The 15,360-nt window shown below is 41.1% G+C and overlaps 1 protein-coding gene across 4 annotated transcripts in view; it reads left to right on the forward strand.

Moving 5' to 3' along the window:
• The first annotated feature begins 492 nt into the window (after positions 1-492).
• Positions 493-15,360, forward strand: part of helz2a (helicase with zinc finger 2a) — a 101,069-nt gene continuing 86,201 nt past the window's right edge. For 3 of the 4 annotated variants that reach the window (XR_010966383.1, XM_068000568.1, XM_068000570.1), the window contains exons 1-2: positions 493-673; positions 1,103-1,196. The gene's annotated coding sequence lies outside the window, so the exon portion shown is untranslated. The remainder of the gene's footprint in view (positions 674-1,102; positions 1,197-15,360) is intronic. The other variant, XM_068000569.1, reaches the window with a different exon arrangement.

Here is a 15,360-nt window from a genome sequence, read left to right on the forward strand (position 1 = left end):
GCCCAAATCGGGAGGAAACTCAAGTTCTATTCTACAAGTTCTTTCTGTTGTCTAGCATATCTCTGAAAATTGCATTTCCAGAAATTGTCCGATGTCGACAAAACATTCATTATACATGTATTTGGATTCAACCTTATTTCCTTCCCTGTTACAACAGGAAAATATCATTATTTCCATTGACCCTGAACATAAAAGCGCAACTTTTTGGTTTGGTCATTTGCCCTACACAAAGATGGCGTCATTCATCGCTGGTTCTGCGATCATATAATAAATGTTGCAGCTACATTAATTATCATCACTTACTGCTCTTTATCACAATCAAACTTAAATCAAAGCGCGATCACAGACTAATTGTAACAAGGGAAAATTTAATAATAGCATCGGAGTTAGTTCAGGATCACGCCTGCTCTTGTTTTCCTTGTGTTATTTGCATGAAACAGTGAGGTAACTTCCGAGAAATTACAGAATTGACGGTCGAGCTGAGCTCGTGAATCGAAACTAGAAACCCGGGAAGGTTCACTCAGTGCAGCGATGGTTCGCTAACCCGTCAAGTCTATCGCTGAAGGACCAATCTCCTTAAAACTGCAGATCTATCAGTAGAAGATGTATCATTTTCCTTTGAAGGGGCTGATTCAGCTTCTGATCCCTCATGAAGTTTAAATACCCAACCGAGGTGAGTGACTGAACGGTTTGATCGAGGGTTTCTTCGCTGTGATAAGAAAAACAGGAAGTTTGTTACTGTGTCGCTTGTATTGTGTTTTATCCGTCAGGTTAAGGAAAATCTTACGACTTTTAGCTTCAATTATTGTTGTATATTTAAAACTTATATTGAAAAGATGACAATGATTGGTGTTGTAGCAGGTAATATAAATAATGGATTATTCCACTATTGTGTGCTATTAAAAAGGTGATGGTTGTGCCGCCTAAGCTGAAAGAAGCTTGATCAATAAACAAGTCATTTTTCATCAACTATTACAAGTCATAACTGCCATACTTTTTAAAACCTTAACCTCTGACTAAAATCTTTGGTTATTGTCATTTTTAATTGAAGCTGACGTGACAGCAAAGCAAAACTCACATAGACGAATCTTTTCTGTTTTAGGATGATCGAGGTATAAGATACTGAGCGAGAACGAGTGACAGCAGGTGATGATTCACCTCACTAAAACCAATGCAACTCGAAAATAATATTTCCAGTGAGTAAAAATAGAACAATGATTAGCAGGGAGTTGTTACATAAGGGAAAACAACATTCCGCTTGTTATGAGGTTGTAACACGTCAACTTGGGCGTCAAGCTTGAATAAAAACAGAAAATGCTGGAGAAACTCAGCATCTGTGGAGAAAGGAACAGAGTTAACGTTTCAGGTCGAAGACCTTTCATCAGAATTGGAAGATGTTAAAGAGTTAAAAGTCTTTAAGCAAGAACAGAAGCAGGGAAAGAGGGGGAGGGGAGGGGAGGAAAGAACAAAAGGGAAGGTCTGTGATAGGGTGGAGGGCAGGAGTGATTAAATGACAAAAGGGATGATGTGGACATTCACCTGAGGAAGGAGGAAGCCTCCGAAAGCTTGTGAAATTTAAAATAAATTTGTTGGACTATAACTTGGTGTTGTAAAATTGTTTACAATTGTCAACCCCAGTCCATCACCGGCATCTCCACTTCAATGGAATAGTGTAAGAGGCCAAAGACAGATGGTCAGAGTAGGAGTGGGAAGGGGAATTAAAATGGCAAGCGACCAGCAGGTCAGGGTCACGCTTGCGGACAGAGCGGAGGTGTTCAGCAAAGCGATCACCCAGTCTGCGTTTGGCCTCCTCAGTATAAAGGAGACTGCATTGTGTGCAGCGAATACAGTATACTAAATTGAAAGAATTGTAAACAATTTTACAACACCAAGTTATAGTCCAGCAATTTTATTTTAAATTCACAAGCTTTCGGAGACTTCCTCCTTCCTCAGGTACATTTACCTGAGGAAGGAGGAAGTCTCCGAAAGCTTGTGAATTTAAAATAAAATTGCTGGACTATAACTTGGTGTTGTAAAATTGTTTACAATTGTCAACCCCAGTCCATCACCGGCATCTCCACAAATTGAAAGAAGTACAAGTAAACTGCTGTTTCATCTGGAAGGAGTGTTTGGGACGGTGGGAAGGGAGGAGGTGAAGGGGCAGGTGTTGCAACTCCTGCGCTCGCACGGGAAGGTGCCGTGGGAAGGATAGTGGGTGTTGGGGGTGATGGAAGAGTGGACTAGGGTGTCGCGGAGGGAGCGGTCCCTTCGGAATGCTGAAAGGGGAGGCGAAGATGTGTTTGGTGATGGGATCGCACTGGAGGTGGCGGAAATGGCAGAGAATAATAAGTTGAATGTGGAAGCTGGTGGGGTGGAAGGTGAGGACGAGGAGGACCCTATCATGGTTCTGGGAGGGAAGGGAAGGGGTGAGGGCAGAAGTGCGGGAAATAGGACGTGCGAGAAATATTTCCCGCACTTCTGTCTTTAGTTTCTTAACCTGTCCCATTACCACCTTCCTTGCCTTGCTTCATCATCTGTTTTGTCATTTAATCACTCATGCCCTCTACCCTATCACAGACCTTCCCTTTTGTTCTTTCCTCCCCTCCCCCTCCCTTTCCCTGGCTCTGTATTTGCTCAAAAACTTTAACTCTTTTAACATCTTCCAGTTCTGACGATAGGTCTCCACCGACGCTGCCTGACTTGCTGAACTTTCACCAGCATTTTCTGTTTTTATTTCAAATTTCCAGCAACAGCAGTATTTTGCTTTTGATTAGGCGTAAAGCTCTTGTGGTGTTGCAACTTCACTTGAACTCATGAAATATTTCTTTGCTTTGGAACACCCTCCAGATTGCCTATTCTGGTTTGTGTGTATTTACATATAAACATAGGAACAGGAGTAGTCCGTTCAGCCCCTTGAGCCTGTTCCGCCATTCAATTAGATCATGGCTGATCTGTACCTGAACTCTATTTACCTGCCTTTGCCCCATATTCCTTGATACCCTTACCTAAGAAAAATCTATCAATTTCAGCCTTGAAAGATTGCATTGAGCCAGCATCCAGTCTTTTGGGGAGCAGGTTCCAGATTCCCACCACCCTGTGTGTGAAGAAAAGCTTCCTGATTGCACTCCTGAATGGCTTGGCTCTAATTTTAAGATTGTTCTGGATTCCACCACCAGAGGAAATAGTTTCTCTGTATCTACCCCATTAAATCTCTCAATCATTTAAATACCTTGATTAGATCGCACAAAAACGTTCTAAATTGAAGGGAATAAAACCAAGTTTATACAAGCTGGGCTCATAATTTAACCCTTTAAGCCCTGGTATCATTCTGGTGAATCTGCATTGTACTCCCTCCAAGACCAATATATCTGTCCTGAGGTTCAGTGCCAAAACAGAGTGCAGTACTCCAGATGGGTTCTGACCAAGGCTCTGTACAACTGAAGCATGACTTCCTCACTTTTGTTTTCCAATCCCCTGGAGATAAAGGCCAACATTCCATTAGCCTTTTTTTCTTTTTGTACCTGTCCATTAGCTTTTAGTGATGTGGACATGGACACCTAAATCAATTTGCTCCTCCACAGTTTCACCATTAAGAAAATATTCCAATTTGTCTTTCTCACAAAGACCTCACACTACCCAGGGATCAGTATTAGGACCACAGCTCGTTTTGATATATATTAATGACCTGGACTTGGGTATGGAGGGTATAATTTCGAAGTTCGCAGATGAAATGAAACTCAGAAATGTGGTAAACAATGTGGAGGATAGTAACAGACTTCTAGAGGACATAGACGGACTGGTGAAATGGGCAGACACATGGCAGATAAAATTTAATGCAGAGAAGTGTGAAGTGATGCATTTTGGTAGGAAGAATGAGGAGAGGCAATATAAACTAAATGGTACAATTTTAAAGGGGGGTGCAGGAACAGAGAGACCTGGGGTGCACACACACAAATCTTTGAAGGTGGCAGGACAAGTTGAGAAGACTGTTAAAAAAGTATATGGATCCTAGGCTTTATTAATAGAGGCATAGAGTACAAAAGCAAGAAAGTTATTAAACTTTTATAAAGCACTGGTTAGGCCTCAGGTGGAGTATTGTGTTCAATTCTGGGCACCACACTTTAGGAAGGATGTCAAGGCCTTAGAGAGGGCGCAGAAGAGATTTACTAGAATGGTACCAGGAATGAGGGATTTCAGTTCTGTGGAGAGACAGGAGAAGCTGGGGTTGTTAAGAACATAAGAACATAAGAAATAGGAGCAGGAGTAGGCCAATCGGCCCCTCGAGCCTGCTCCGCCATTCAATAAGATCATGGCTGATCTGATCCTAACCTCAAATCTAAATTCACGTCCAATTTCCTGCCCGCTCCCCGTAACCCCTAATTCCCTTTACTTCTAGGAAACTGTCTATTTCTGTTTTAAATTTATTTAATGATGTAGTTCTCCTTAGAACAGAGAAGGTTAAGGGGAGATTTGATCGAGGTGTTCAAAATCATGAACGGTTTTGATAGAGTAAATAAGGAGAAACTGTTTCCAGTGGCAAAAGGGTCGGTAATCGGAGTACACAGATTTAAGGTGATCGGCAAAAGATCCAGATGCAACATGGGGAAGCATTTTTTTATGCAGCGAGTTGTAATGATCTGGAATGCACTGCCTGAAAGGGTGGTGGAAACAGATTTAATAATAACTTTCAAAAGGGAATAAGATAAATACTTGAAGGGAAAAAATTTACAGGGCTATGGGGAAAGAGCAGGGGAATGGGACTAATTGGATAGCTCTTTAAATGAGCCGGCACGGGCACAATGGACTGAATGGCCTCCTCCTGTGCTGTACCTACTATGATACTATGATGCCCCACATTGAACTCCATCTGCTATAGTTTTGCCCACTGTCTTAGCCTGTCTATGCCCCTATGTAACTTCCTGCTCTCATCTGCATGACTTACGGTGCCTCCTAATTTATTGTCACCTGCAAACTTGGATATACAAATCTATTTCTTCATCCAAGTCATTAATATGGTGAAAAGCTGAGGCCCCATTACAGATCTCTAGAACACCATTTGTCACATCTTGCCAACAGAGAACACACCTTTTATTCCTTCTCTCTGTCTCCTACTTCCCAACCAATTACTTACCCATGTTACAAGGTTACCTCCAATTCCTACACTCTCATTTTTGCTATTAATTTCTTGTGCAGAACCTTATCAAATGCCTTCTCACAGTCCATATAGACAATATACATAGATATTTCCCTATTCACTATGCTAGTGAACTCCTCAAAAAATTCAACTAGATTAGTCAGATATGGCCTACCCGCCACAAAACCATGCTGACTCTCTGATCAACTGATACCTGTCCAATGTTTCTGATGATAGATTCCAGTAACTTCACCACAATTGATATTAAAGTGACAGGCCTGTAGTTACCTAATTTCTCTCACCCTCCTTTCTTAAGTAATGGAGTGACATTTGCAATTTTCTAAACCAAAAGCACAATTCCTGACTCTAGAGAGCTTTGGAAAATTATGACCAACACATCTACAATTTCTTCCCCTAATTCTTTTAATACCCTGAGGTGGAAATCATCAGGTCTTGAAGGTTTGTCTATCTTAAGTCCCATTATTTTCTCTTTTCCATTTTCTTACTTGTATTAAATCCACTAAGTTCCTTCCCTTGACTTAATTTTAGGTTCCCTTGTACCACTTGTATTTTGTCCTCTTTCTGCACTGTGAAAATTAATACAAAATCTTAATTTAGCGAGTCTGCCATTTCCTTATTTTCCAATAGTCTCACCTGTATCTGCCTTTAATGGGCCCGCATTCCCCTTTACCACTTTCTTTCTCTTGTATTTATAAAAACTTTTGCAATTAGCTTTGATATTGCTTGGAAGTTTTTTTTTATATTCCCTTTTTGCACTTCCTATTGCTTTCTTTGTATCTCTTTGTTGTTTTTTATAGCTCTCCAAGTCTACTGGATTTCCACTTTTCCATGTATTTGTGTTTGCCTTTTCTTTTAGCATGATTCTGTCTTGTGTCTTATCTGTTGAAAGTGGTTGCTTAACAACACAAGTAGTGTTTATTTTTTTTGTATTTGGGTAGAGTTTCCGCTTTGGGCGCAATCGGTAATTGGGCACAAATTGCATCGGAAAATTGTACCGGCTGGGTTACATTCCGAGTTTCCGCTAAAATGCATTTGCATAATCACAAACATAAAATTTCCATGAGCCAGTGCAATCCGGCATCTTAATAGAGCGTAATTGTTTATTTTTTTTTGCAATAAAAACTACTCATTAATGTATTTAAGATGTATTTAAGAGTGCTAACCTGGTGCAGTTTTATTAATACAGCTGAAAATGGGTTTATCACAAAAAATAAGCATTGTTAATAAGAGTGTCCAGTCCCCCACATGTGAGTAACCTGATTTTAAATTTCTGAAAATGATGTAAGAATAACTATACTGAACCATTTACTACTTTCACTGGTGTACACTAGTTGGTTTCTTAGTAAATTAAATATTTTTTAATATGTAAAAAGATTTAAAATGTGCCTACTAGTGCCTGTGCATCTAAGAAAACGAGCTTAATTTGAAGACTCTTCTCGAAGGGGCGTGATTGGCGGGAACTCGCCTTCCTCATTATTTTGTTCGGGGGGCGTGGCTGGTTTTGTGGGCGGGCCCTGCGTAAATAGAAATTCCTCGATCTTTTGCGCTGGATCGGCCGGATTGCACTGATAAATCCAGAGCAATCTAACGGAAACACTACCCCTGCGTCTCTATAATGTTTGGTGAATTGAGGCACTATTGCCTGCCCTGTTCTAATATTAAAAAGTAGCTGCTGGGGGAACGGAGCTCTGCACATGCGTGCAGTATACTGTAACTGTAGTTTTAGCTGATAGATTTTGTCTTTCCAATTTTGGACTTTTACATTAGAGTACCAAAATATTATAGTTTCTATCTAATTAAGGTTACATGGTTTGTATATAGCATAATGGAATAGAGGGAGTGATAATAAGCTGTTAGCTAAACTAGTTCAATTGGTTTATAGGTTATATCTAGGTATCTGTGAGTGATTGTTTGACATATGCATAATCAAGGGATTCACGTTATAAGATATAAATTGTGAGAGTGGTATAAACTTTATCTGAATCCCTAATATTCAATTCCACATTTAAACTATTGAAAAGTGGTCACCTCTGAAAAAACCTGCCAGCAAAAACAACTGCAGCACCCTCAGTATTGTGAATTGCCGAGCTAGATCCTTACTGGTGGAGGACAGCAGTGCTGCTGGGGGCGGGAATAGTCAGAGAAGTGCAAGTCATGGCCACATTGCCTAATTGCATTTTTTCCACACAAATTCTGTCACTTTTACGTATGCTTACTTTGTTAAAATTAGAGGAGGAAGGAATTTCAGGCCATGAGTAGACCTGTCGACTGTGGATTGCCCTACAGCAGATCTTTGTCCGTGACCCAATATCCACCGAAATTGGGCGCCAATGAATTTCTACCCCCTGCTGTCTACATTCTCTTTCTAATTTTCCCTTTTAATCCTTTTTGTGATTATCTTAAATTTGTGCCCTTTTGTTACTGTCTTACTGACCAGTGGAAATAATCAATCACTTTTTACTTAACTTTTCATAATCTTGAAGATCCTGATCTGGCTGTCCCTCAATCTTCTCAGCTATAGTGAAAAACACCCTACCATCTCAAGTAACTATTTACAACTCTCTTATTAACTTCTCTCTTGCTCCGTGTCAGAACCTGCAGCAGATCAGATGAATTCCAGATGTGCCTGAGCACCTACCTGTGTTTCTAACAAATAAAGTGGAGGAGCAGCAGTCTGTGCCAAATAATTGGCCGGCAATGCTTGAGAAATCAGCTAATCTGCTGGTCCCGACGCTGAGCAAGTTGTGAGTCAGACCATAAGCAGCACTTGGGAGTGGGACCAGTCGAAGAACAAGAAGCATTTCAATAAGGTACTCAATGAGTTAACACTGCAACAGCATAGCAGCCTGCTCCAGCCACTTTAAACACTGCTCAGAACAGATCAAGGATCAAACCTGGGCTCTCCAGATCTGTTTGGCTTGCTACAAGCACTGCACAGTGCACTTATTCCCCAGGCCATCAGAGGTGCTTAGATCAGTGCTACAATGTGGTCAGTGACAGGAACTGACTTTTTCTGAAGCACCACAAAATATACTGTAAAAGCACATCCAGAACTGTTATGTCAGCTGGTGGGTAAAACATTGTTTACACCAATGAATAAGTCACATTTTCATGTTTACAGACTCTAAATACTACATAATGGGGTGTGTTATGCATCAGATCATATTACAGTAATACATTTTCTTTTATGGAGGTTTAACACTCCTGATTTATTGCATACCAATTTCCATTTAGCAATTTCTTTTTTCAGAAATGTACATTGACATCAACTAAGGGGAAAGAATTGCTCCCCCATATTAATACTAGGAGTGCAGTTTGAATTTTGTGCCTAATTGGAGTTGCCAGCTAAGTAGCTAATCAGGTGCAAAGCTTTGCTCAGAGCTCAGGACTGATCAAGCTTGTTCTCATGACACGGGTCAGGGTTAGGTGCATGTCATGTGGATAAGGGTTCATCAGGTCAGGCAGGAGATTTAGAGAAGGACTGAATGGGGTTAATCCAAGCTTTGGGCTCCATTGCTGTTTGAGCTTTGTCAAGGGTATCAGGCACAACTTCTTTATGGAGCCCACCATGATACAGTTTCTGACATTATAGGAATCCTTGAGTGATCATTTAATGGTCCCTTTGCAGGAAGTTGACTTTTCATTTCAGTCATGTTACTTAAGGCTCAATACAGGCAGCTGGAGTTTGCAAAAGTTATGCAATGGTTGTTCTCTTTACTGAAGGTCCTGTGAAGTATTATTTTATGGGTCTGGATTTACAAATGTGCACTGCCAGTGTGAGTAGGTGTGCTGTCCATGATGAAAATCATGAGCAGCATGCCCCACAATTTCCTAATACACATGACTGGCTGACAAGACTCCCCTGTGGTAGTTCATAGTGTAAAATCAGACCTTGCATGTGTTTTTAACATAAATATTCAATTACGAGCCTCCCCAAAATGGTTAAGTACACTAATATGATTTATATGAGTGATCACAAACTGAGAAGTCAAATGAATTAATTTTGTCCTTTACCGAAGTTGTTAAGAACTGCAAGAAAAAGCCACATATCATTAAAATTTCTGTATGTCTATGATTCAGATATTAATTAGTTCTTCATAATCCTTCCATACACCAACTGATGCAATTAACATAAGAAGCTAAGAATTTTTAATTCATCTGCCAAAAAGTACTCCTGATGATAATAATTACAATAGACCGCTTGGTTTTCAGTGGGAAACTTAATTGTTGACTCATGCCTCTGGCTACATTGCTTTGCCACTGAAATGAATCAAAAATGGATTAATATTAGTTCCTAATATCCACTTTTGTTGAAGTGACAGATTAGTAAGTAAGTGTGTAACAATAACTATAATGCAATACAGTGAAATAAAATCTGTTTCTAATGATCTCAGTTAAAGTGAAACCCTTGAGGGCCGCTTTTAACTTGAGACAGGCGTTGTGTGGGTGGAGGCCAAGGCAGACAGCAAACCCTTTGGAATTCTCCGGTGTGAGATATGGGAAATTGTAACACCCGGGTCTCAACTGCATAGGTCCCAAAAGACTTCCACTCAAACCCAGTGGGAAGTGACAGCTGGTCGGGATACGGCAACGAGATGTCAGGAGGCAGGATGCTGCCGCCGGGGACCCGAAGGAACTGACCCCAGCCCTCAGGTAAGTGGGTAGGAGGGGGTTTGGGAGGACCTTGTGGTCAAGGGAGAGGGGGGGAAGCCTGGGGCAGGGGAGGATTAAGATTTTCTTGTGAGGTGCCGAGGAACACTCCTGCTCCTCCTGTCCCCACAAGGAAACTAACAAAAAAATAAAAAGCACTGACTTTTTTGGGCCTTTCTGGCCCGGCTCCTCTTGTGATGTAGTCAGAATGGCTCCCCCATGCACTCCTCCAGTTAAAATGGCAAATGTTAATGATATAATTGGAGCTAAAGAAGGATTCTGCTGGCGTCTGGTGGGTGACGCTCTCGCGTGCTCAGAAGAGCAGGTTATGATAGCAACCCATGGGAAGGCAGTGGAATCAGTGCGGGTAAGCCCCATGGGCCATTTTAACTGCCCCCATGCTCGGTTTCTGCCAGGTGGGCAGGGTTAAAATATGTCCTTTACTTATAGTGAAAAATGACCATTGTTCCAATATGCTTCCAACACTATGAAACCAGATGGAATAAGATTCCTGGAATTAGTGCCATACTTCAAGAACAGTGAGAGTCGTTGCTCAGCAAGTTCTTAAGAATGCAATAAAAGAAAGAAGAAAGCTTATTTAAGCCTGCTGTTTTTGTTTCTACTGGCCAGTCCATGATGTAATGAAACATCATCATTTGAAGGACCTTATAGAACATGTTGGTTTAAGCCCTTTAATGTTCCTCTTTTGTTTTACTATGTTTTTATTACTAGCACTAACTCATATAGCTGAGGTGTTCAAATGTGATGCTTTTAACACGTATTCTATAAAGATTTTCAGTAATACGTAACTACGATTATTCGTGCATGAAGTTTTATACCAATTCATTTATTGTTAACATATTCGAAGGGAAAACAGAAAATTTTAAATCTTTCTTTGCTTAAAAATGAACATGACAAGGCAGAGTAGCTCCATAGAGTGACAGTGCATGAATTCAGGGTTTCATTTTTCACACATTTAATTTCCTGATTTTGAATTAAGGGAGCAGACTCTTGGGATGGAGAAGTCATGAAATAAGAGGGCAAGGTCCCCAGGCTGGTCTTATTAATCTGCCATCAGCTGGATAGAGAGTAGCATTATTAGAGGCCTGGGAATAGCTTGCCTATCCACCCTCTCAGCAGGGGATTGGTGTTTGGTGTGGGTAGATCTAAAGAAGAGGAAAAGCTAAAATACAGTTTAAAATTAAGGGTAGACAAGATTGAATGTGTAGATTACACCAATGAGAAAGAAAATGACAACTACTACTGTAATAATGTTTTAAATAATTAATATTAGAAAGATCAAAGATTATGGAGCAGCAATTATTGCCATTTCAGTGTATAAGGAATTGTGAAATAAGCTATTACATTATATAAAAAGTAGGAAATGAAAAATCCTGACTGTTCGCATGTATAGAAAAATTAAGAAATATTGTGCATGTAATATGCATATCTACAGTAATATTGCGTTATTTTATGATGCTATACTTACCAACCTCCCACCCTCAGGCCTTTGATTTTAACTTGTGATACCCTGCCTACAATACTGTACCATGTGTGCACATGTTGTTACATCTCCAGCCCCGTATGGATTAACAAATCTTGTAACAAGAATCATCAGGATCTTCAATGGCAATGCAAACATCTTTAGAATATACAAGAGCACAATGTGCTTTGTTACTCTGCCAAGGTAGTATTGTAAAATTATCCTCTATTCAGAGGACTTCAGTTTGTGCATGTATTCCTTCACTGAAAGGACTGCTTAGTTAATGTGCTTTGAATAATTGAATACAATTTGGTAAGGTTTTTAAAAAAAAGCAGAAGTAGGCAATCAAATGAAGCAGTATGTAGTGATAAATTCTGACAGCCGCGGAGTAAAAACAACAGTCATAGTTTCCATATTAGTGTCAGGAAGTGGTTAACTGAGTCACCAGAATTCTCAGTATGGGAACTTATGCAAACTTATACAAATACAGTCATTGTCATTCAATTAAATTGTTTAATTGATAGATTTAACAGTACTAAATAACAGTGGTTAAAACTGCTGTCAAGACAAGTAAGGTGAGTCTCTTGGTAAGAATTGAAATGAATAATCAATAAACTTTTTTTTAAAGATTAGTAGTTTTACAGGAAAAGAGCTAGGTGAGCTCGCTGAAATAAAAATATCTGGGCCTAGCTGAAAAATTCCCTTGAATGATGCATCAGTTGTTTTCTAAGTTTAAAAGTGAAAATATTTTTTAAGCTTGTTAAATTTAATTGAAATACCGACCATTTGTTTTGGTATTTTAGTTTTGTATTGGGAACTGTTTTTATCTTGTTAAGCAGGTTCATGAGCTTGAACTCTTATTTCTTTGTTCTTGTACAATTTTCAAAAGAGTGCAAGTTTCAATACATAAACATCCTCTTTGAAACGGAAGCTGACATGCCCTACATGCCAACCTCAGCCTGGTTTCGTGCATCCCATTTTGTAGTCTGGCATGCGCTTCAATCAGCTGAAGATTTCCGTAACACAAGGTGTGAAAATGGAATTCAGTCATAGTCAGAAACAGGCGATAGTGAATCGGCAGCCCATTTTACACCACAACCTGATTTTCTTTTCCATTGACTTGGGTGCAGAACTTCCAGCATTGGGAGTCCTTACCCTTGGTCCTTACCCCTATGACTCAGATGCCCAAGTAAGGCATGGATGGAGGTTCCATGGAAGCTCCTGGAAACTGGGGGGCGACCCAATGCAACATGTTTTCTGGGGGTTTGGGTTCCTCCAGTCTCCTGCTGGAGTTATGGTGGGAGACTGGCGGAACTCCTGTAGAATTTTTGGAGCCTGCACCGTTGGCCTATAGGGGATCCGAGGTAATAGAGGCCGTGCTCCAAGGAGGAAGAGGCATACCAGCCTCCAATCCCAGCATAAGGGTGCCAGGCCAGAATTAGGGCATTGATTCCCGTAGACAGGCATTTTCCCCGTGATTTTCCATCCATTTGGACGGAAAATCGTGGGGAGTGTGCTCTCAATTTCCTGATATGCTGCCCTGGTGGGTGAGGATCCATGCCAGGAGCAGGTACTCGTAAGATCGGACTTTTGGCATATCTGTACCTGATTAGGTACAGTTCATTTGACAGCATCATCATGTAACACTGTGGGGGAATTTTAACCCAGCCTTGCCTGCTGGAAACCGGAGGGGTGGGCAGTTAAAATGCACCGTGGAACTTATCCCCTCCGATCCCGCTGCCTTCCTGCAGGTCCCGATATTAGCCTGGTCTTTTTAGCAGGCAAGCAGGACACCCATCGGAAGGGAGCAGGCTCCAATGATGATATTGGAACACAACTGGAATCTTAACCCAAGGCCTGTGCAGGGAAGCCGTTGTGGCTGCCCCGCTAGGTCAAACCTGTGGGGAAGAGGAACCAGGGCCAGAAAGGTAAGTTTACTTTAATTTATTTCATTTTCCTTGTGGGCAAGGAAGAGCAACAAACCATCCCTCCCTCTCCCCGACCGCAACGCCCTCCCGACCCCCGATCCTACACATTTACTTCAGTGCTGGGACCCATTCTGTCAGGCCCTCGGCGGTGGTCTCATGCCACCTGAAATTCCGCTCCTACCCGCCGACCAGGTAGATCTTGCCACTAGGTTCAGGCAGGAAATTGACGCCGAGTAGCTAGATGAGCACTGGCAGCTAAAATTTCCCAGGCCTCATGCTGCGGAGGTCTGGAAGGTTTCTTGTCTGCCTCAGCTGCACCGATCCCACTCTCTATTTAAATTGCTCCCTGAGTGTTTGGCATCCATTTTGTTCAGAGCTCAGTCTGGATTTGGAATTCAAAGTGGAGGAATGTATATGTGAAACCACATTCTATCACCTGCAGTGCAGCACATTGGTAGGTTGCCTGAGAATGCATTCCTCCCCATTAGCAGATTACAATTTTCACTACACTTCCTTCTTTCACGGTGGACTGTTCCAGCACCAAACATTCCACTTTGAGTGGGAATATGGACGAGGTTTCTCCAAAACTATTGATAGTGTCATTTCATGATTGACTGAGGGAAGGTGTGGTTGCATTGCAGCAAGCTGATAAGAACACATCAGTTTTCCCATCTGTCACCACAGTATTATCCCAGTTTTGAACTGACAAAACTCACTTCAGACATTAGTAAAAAGATCTGAATAACAGGCAGCCATGGAATTCAAACCATTTACCTGAGAAGCTGACATTTGAGTACCTAGACTATCAGGAAATTTATTTAAGCTAAAGGTTTGCGTAGGTAAAAGGATTTTGAAAAATAATGGCACAGATTTTGCTGCCAAAATAATGGTGAGTTTAATGGTGCTTGCTGTTATTAATGTGTAAATCGTCGAGCAACTTGTGGCGAGGAAGAGATACTCTGTGAATTGCGAATCGCCACAAATTGCTGGACGATTTGCGCCGTTCTACCATTAGCCTCGTGTAAATGACAGCTCACCCTCAACCTCCCCATGTTTCATGAAGTTGCTGCATTTGCACATTAATTGCTAATTAAACTCGCCGTAGAAAGTTAGGGCTTAACAGAATAAGTATCTTTTAACGAGGAGATTTATGTTCTTGCAATGCCAATCAACCTATCTGGACCAGAAAGGCAACAGTTTAAACTGTGGAGTCTCATTCCTACAGGTAGTAAATCATTGTTAGAGATTTTTAACATTTTAATTTTAAAAAAATTCTTACTTTTCCTTTCTGTCTCTTTTTTCTCTCTCTTAATCCAATCTTTCTTTCCCTCTCTTTATTTCTCTTCCTGTACCTGATTTGACTCTAATTCACCTTATTTCCTTCTCCGTCATTCCTGTTTGTTTCTCAATCCTTAAATCTCATTGGTTAAGAAGATAGACTGTTGGTCCCGTCGTTCACCAAGGTCCCAGATACCCTGTTGCCCCAGTTATCAGCGCGCATTTCCAGCAACTTACAGGGCAAAACATTTTTGAACTGAAGGGTTAGGGAGAAAATCTAACTAACGAGATGCCCCACTCCAGCAAAATATGGGCCATTGTTTTCTTCTAGCCATGTCCAGTGCTTTATACACAAAAAAATTACATAGTGCTTTGTTCAAAAAGCCTTTTCAGGTACAAATAAAAACATATGAGAAGTAGAGTCCAGAATTGAGATATGACAAACGTCTCCACAAGTAAGGTTGTCTGGATAACTCACAAGTAACAGAATTACAAGTCTGATGGTGCACTGACCGGTGGGGTACTGAGCCATACTATCAGGATGGTCCAAGGTTCTAGTCTATGTGGAGTTAGCTGGTGGCAGTTGAGCTGTTATAATTAGTGACAGCGCCCTTGGGCTATGGGCCATTCGTCAGTGCTTTCAGAGTAGAAAATTGGAAAGAAAAATTGAACATTACAAGTCTGTCACATCTAGGGCCGGAATTTCCTTTAAGGGATGGAGTAGCAGTGGGGCAGGACTTCTGCCTGGCGCCCTCAACTCTGCCCCAACCTGACCCATTTAACTGGGTCATTGGTCATTTTCCATGCATGGCAATCTCCCGGCAGGATTTCCACCACCAAGAGGGAGCCAACCAAAGACGGCAATG

The sequence above is a fragment of the Heptranchias perlo genome, chromosome 19 (genome assembly GCF_035084215.1).
Source record: "Heptranchias perlo isolate sHepPer1 chromosome 19, sHepPer1.hap1, whole genome shotgun sequence".
Lineage (NCBI taxonomy): Eukaryota > Metazoa > Chordata > Chondrichthyes > Hexanchiformes > Hexanchidae > Heptranchias > Heptranchias perlo.